This window comes from Ambystoma mexicanum, chromosome 9 (assembly GCF_040938575.1).
Source record: "Ambystoma mexicanum isolate Mex_15411 chromosome 9, UKY_AmexF1_1, whole genome shotgun sequence".
Classification (NCBI taxonomy): domain Eukaryota; kingdom Metazoa; phylum Chordata; class Amphibia; order Caudata; family Ambystomatidae; genus Ambystoma; species Ambystoma mexicanum.
In genome coordinates this window covers 799,124,958-799,130,957 of record NC_090931.1, presented here as the reverse complement: position 1 = coordinate 799,130,957, position 6,000 = coordinate 799,124,958, and positions in this window count along the sequence as shown.

The following is a 6,000-nucleotide window of genomic DNA, read 5'->3' as shown; positions in this document are numbered from 1 at the left end:
CCAATGGGTTTGGTTCTTATGTTTTTTGGGAAGGGTTGGGACTTGTGATGTCATTACAGGATAAAAGCTTGTGACCCGAGCTCAGGAATTGTGATTGCTGGAGATTCTGTGATTTCCTGTATGCTCCCTGTCTGTTTGGAAAATAAAGGACAATTCTTACTTGCCCCATGGTTGAGTCCTCCATCATTGCTAGGGGAAGGTTCAATGGGCCCTGGGTACACTGCTAAGCTGTGATAGTGTGATGCGAACCCCTTGTCATCTGGCACACCTTACAAAAGGCTACATATTAGCGATGAGAGAGGAGGGGCTAGGATCAGAAGGTGCAGAAGTAAGATAGGCTGTAGAGAGTAAGGGCAGTGCCAGCATCAGAAATAGTATGGAATGAGGACATAGAGGTGGGGGAAGGGAGGAACAGAGAGTGAAGTAGAAGATGGAGAGATGGCAGAGTGCAGGGGAGCGTTCTTAGAAGAAAAGTTAGAGGCCAGGTACGTGGCCGAAAGATTTGAGACAAGTGAGATAAGAAGGGTGTGGGGAGAGAATCCGTGTTAGAGTCTGGAAAAGATGGCGAGGGTGGGAAGAATAGGAATTAAGGGGGTCAGGATAATAAAACATTTTAGCAGAAAGAGCAGTGTTGAATGAAGAGTGAAGGGCAGAGAGAATAGATGAATCAAAAGTCAGAATAAGATTTACGTCGACTACGCTTGGTGGGACGAAGAGTACGCCACAAAGATTGAAGTTGCGTGTAGCAAAGGCTGAGGAGGTTTGCGAGCAGCAGAAAACATGGAAGTAGGGTGGCGTGAGTCAAGAGAAGAGTAATGACCTAAAAAAGAGAGGAGGCAGCATTATCAGATTGATATGAAGCAAACACTGTCTGGGAATGGAGAAGGGAGGAACAAGAGGAAATAAAAAAAGCAGTACGAAATGAGCAAAGGTTTCCGATGATAGTATGTTGGGGAGGGGACAAAAAAAGGGGGCAGAGGGGAATAAGAAGGAGGCATAATAGACAGAGAAAGAAGGTAATGATCAGAAGAGTAAACGGGCGATGGAGGAAGTGAATAGGGCACAGGAAAGGATGAGATCAACGTAGCAGCCTGACATGTGAGATGGGGGTTAACAAAGGGGAAGAGATGGTAAGAATCAAGGATAAGCAGAAAAAGAGAAGAGTGAGAAGAGTGAGAAGAGGAGAGATGAAGATTAAAATCGGCCCAAAAAATTAGGGGATTTGGAGACGGAAGAAGCGATAAAAGAAGGGCATCAAGGTCATCACAAAAGGAGCAGACAGGGCTGGGAAGACTGTAAATTACAAGAAAGGCTAAAGAGTGGGGCTTCAGAAAGGAGGTATACTGATATTCGAAAGAGGGGAAGAGAAGGGAGCGCAGCAGCTAAAGTAAAGGAAGAATTAAAGAGTATACCGTTCCCTCCCCCACTGGACATGTAGTATAACTGTTTCTTCATATATTTGTTTGCTTCTTTGGGGTCTAGGATGGGCCTCCACTTTCTGTTCTTCTGGATGGGGAACAGGAGTAAAAACCTGAAACTTTTTCCTGGATGGGAGCCATGCTTGGTTACTCATATTTGTAACATGTCTTGAATCTCCAATCGTAGTTCCGCTGATTGTTTCCGATGTGTAGGTTTCGGCTGTCTCTTTGGAGTATGTTCTTGGTTAATGATGTGAAGCACCCACTGTTCAGTAGTCATTTTTCACCATTGCTTGAAATGGAATCTCACCCTTCCATAGACTGGTCCAAAGAGCCGGGGAAGGACCAATTAATGGTTGTTTCTGGAGGTCTGGAACCTCGACTGTCCACCTCTTCGCCTGCATCTGCACTCTTGCAGATATAATTAAAGGATGATTGTAGTGTCTCTTATAGGGGTATGATCCCAGAGTGAGAAACTGGCAATGGTATGAATAAACACTTCTAAAGGTGCCTACCCCCGGGGCATGGCCATGAAAGGAGCAGCAAGGTCTGTGTCTCAGGGATGCCCTGGCTCTCGGAGTATCAGTGTCTGCTTTGATACTTTTCAGGGTATTGTCTACAATCTTTATGAAGACTTCAACACCGTTAAAAACGGATGATCTCATGTGCTTGCACGTCCGGCCAGAAGTTACTCCCTTTTATCCATCCTTGTCTTTTCAGTACTTACCCACTTCCAAGTTGTCTGAAGCCCATATTTGCTATATTCAGAGCTGTGTTAATGGTGTGGTTAGAGGCTGCTTTACTATCCCAGACAACTATATTACCATGTGCCTCTAATACCAGTGGAAAGTAGGCAATAAAACTGTCCATCTTAATTCAAAGCTCCCGGTCTAACCAGGCAGATGTCACTAGAAAGTTTGCTATGATTATGGAGAGGGATGCTGAAGGTCGTTTTCATTCCAAACATTTCTCACTTCCCCTCCTTGTCCAATTGTAATGATAGGGTGGCCAGTGGGTCCACCAATTGCCTCCTACATGCCACTGTGATGAAGTCATGTCATGTATGCCCTCGCAGGCACAAGGGTGTTATCTCTGGAGCTCTGTACTTCTTGTCAGCTTTATCTGAAAATAGAGGGGGACGTATGAGGGGGCATCCATTTTTGCTGGCTGGATTTACCACAGGATACCGCCCAACTTCTCATTGAACCCAACATTCTTTGTGTTTCTTCTGCCTTTCTTGTTTCCTTACATATTCCTTGACAATGCACTGAAAACTTATTAGCAGTGACTGGTAAGGTGTTTATAACTATTTCCTCTTGAGACAGGTCTGGATGACAAACAACACTGTTTCCCTTATCACTGGTAACTTTCCTGATCATCCCCGCTATCATACTTATCTGATGACGAGGCTATCATGTTCCCTGGCCAAAATGAGTCTTGGCAGGCCTATTTGCTCAGTGATTAGTGAGAGCTACAGTATTGTAGCCTTGCTGTGGACGAGGGCCACTCAGAAAGTGTCATTGTTGTAGGTTGTTGAGCTGCTACTGATAACTGACACCCCTCCCGCCCATCAATGGAGAAGATGTTGTAGATGATACTTCTAACGACATAGGGGATGCTCACAGTTGTTGCCTCATCAGCAAAGAGTGCAAATTTTGCAGACAGTGAAGATGTAGTGGGCGGAAGGCCCTTCAGCAGTGAAGATCTCATGGGCAAGGAAGGCTGTTTATCCATCGACAGAGGTCTCATCCCTGGGGGTCGTGAAAACTAAAGTTATCAACAAGGAGGTTGTTTTTTCTCCAGAGAAATCCCTTTTTGAGTCACAATCAACATTATATGTCAAGTTTCCAGCAGCCAGAGTGTCTTGCCCCATTGATTGAGAAAGGGAGGGCCTTGCAGAGTCTTTGCGGGGGCCGGCCAGGTCTAAGCCCCTTTCCCTTCAGAGGCTCTTCTTTTGGAGTGAGCCCTCTTCTTGGAAGAAACGTATTCATGTTTGCTCCTTCCCCCTTCAAACACTCCTGGGGTAGTTTGAGTAGACTCATCTCCAGAGGAAATGATGCCATCACTTTAGAAGAGTGCTCTTTCTCCTGTCAAGAGTCTTGTAAAAAATACCTCCGACATATGTTGCATTTCTCTGGCACACAGCCATAGTGCAGAGTGTAAATAAACGTTTTTCGCATTGCATTGTTCACACTCACTGAAGATGGATTTGCTGATTTCTGGGCGGTCCATGGGCCTCCCTTCAGGGAGCTCCATGACGTATTTGACCAGTTTGAGTTCAAACAGGGAGCAGGTGCACAGAAAAAACATACATTTTCCACAAAGGGAAACGATACCCAAATTTCAAGTGAGAAAATCCTAGTTTTAGGGAGAACAAAGCCCAAAACTGGGAGGATAGAGAGATTACCCCTTGCACACGACCTGCAGTACAAATCTGAAGATGGCTCCCAGGGAAGAGCTTAAACCTCTCTCCCTCATTGGCCAGGAGTAAAACAGCCCAAATAAGCACGTGGAGGATGAGAGGCTGCAAGTTAAAACATTTCCTTTACTGCTAAATAATATTCTTGTACCAAGGATTCCCAGTATGACAATAGGGAATTATTCTTCACATTCGATTCTATGAAAGCTGCAATGCGGAGAAGCTCAAGTTGGCATATGCAGTCCATTCTTCTAACATCTAGGGTTCGTGGTCCTCAAATGATGGAATAGATGAACCAACGTATTCTGTGCAGGCTGAGATATCTTACTATGTTGGTCTGAAAAGTGGCCCATTAATTGGTTAATTTTGATACTACATCATAATACACAGAATTGTACAGTATCATAAATAGGAAAGCAAAATCGAAAAACATTATATCCAATGCACATGCTGAAGATCAATGGGACTGATTCCCAAATATGGGAGCATTTCAGATCTTCACCTGAACACTGTACCAGATTCTCAAAGCTTAAAACTAGAGAACATCTGGATATGGCTGGGGCATCTTTCAGATGCAAATGTAATATACAAAGATTTGCTCAAGAACATCTCAGAGATCCAAGTTACCACATGTTCTTGATCTATTGAAATACCACCACACCACACCACAGACCTAGGACTGGTTTCACTGGAAGCCAACATACAGCTAAGCGACTTACATCACTTCACATCCCACTACATCACATGTAATATGATGGAAAGTTATGCAAGGTCATTCTTTTTTTACCTAATATAGGTTATCTGTATATGTGCGCACACAAATCCAGCACTCATAATTTGCAGTCAATTGGTTGGGGCTCTTTACTGATGGTCTACTGACCCTGCATGCACACGCTTAACTGGACAAGAAACATACCCTAACTGACATTGCCAACCATACGCCACAACACAATCATTCTCATCACAAACACGTCAATACTGGGATTATGGATACCGGCAAGGGGGCTAGACAACTATGGTTATGTTCTGCTATTCAGCCAGCATTGTTTAGTCATTAACTATTCTATCAGTTCACATTGCTGCCAGATACATATTAAATTATGTTGTGCATTATTGGTCAATGTCTAGGCTAGGTCAGCCTGTCTAGTGGGCCGATAATACATGGGCTGAACACTCTGGGCGAGACTGCACTTTGCAAGCTTGTATGCTGGCAGGCCAGACTCCGCTCTTCATCCTTCAGAGGTTGCAAAATTAGTATGATTAAATTGGGTAGTAATAACAGCGATTATTACAGCACTTAGAAATGGAAGGAATTTGACATGAGGCCTATCATAATGTTAGGCTATATTATGCAATCTTAAAACTATGCCATGTTGCTACACTGGGGAGTTAATTCAGGAACCACAATATGTAATCCGTTTTCCTAGTCTACATGCAAGCTGCCTATCCATACCTTGAAGACACTGCAGCCATATGGCCACTCTGGCTCAAAGGGGGTAGTCATGATCCAATGCAGCCAGACATGAAACATGCCCAAGCAAATAAAGCCAACCATGCACCACATTGCAACTACGCATATCACAACGACAGCATTATCATGCAGGCAGGCTCTTGCACAGGACAGTTTATTATGTCTGCTGATATGTTAGGCTTTTTTGCAATGCTATGTTAAGGCCCAACTCAAATCTATAAATATAGCAAATGGGTACCATCCCCAAATGTCTTACTCGATACAATTTATTGCACTGCAATGTTGGACTACAGTCCCTGGACAACACTGAACTGTGCAAGCAGACAAAGCCTGACTGCTTAAAGCTCTTTGATGCCTTATCAATGGCAGATCACAGCTCTACAAATGACACCTAGCAGTAACATAGCACCTAAACGTCGAAATCCTAGAGGAGAAAGGGAATATATTTCATTATGTAAAAAGAAAATCAGTTAGTGACTGGTTTAGCTACTAATGAACTTCCAGGAAATGGAAAATACCAGTAGGGGGAAGATATGAAAGGTTTACTGTATAACTGATGTACCGATTGCCCTCCCCTTCCATTCATCACAAGCACACAATAGGTTACGTACACACACACTTGTCTAAGTTAATACACAATTTAAAATATTGCTTTTCTGCCAAACCTGACGCAACTTGATTCACAACAGCCA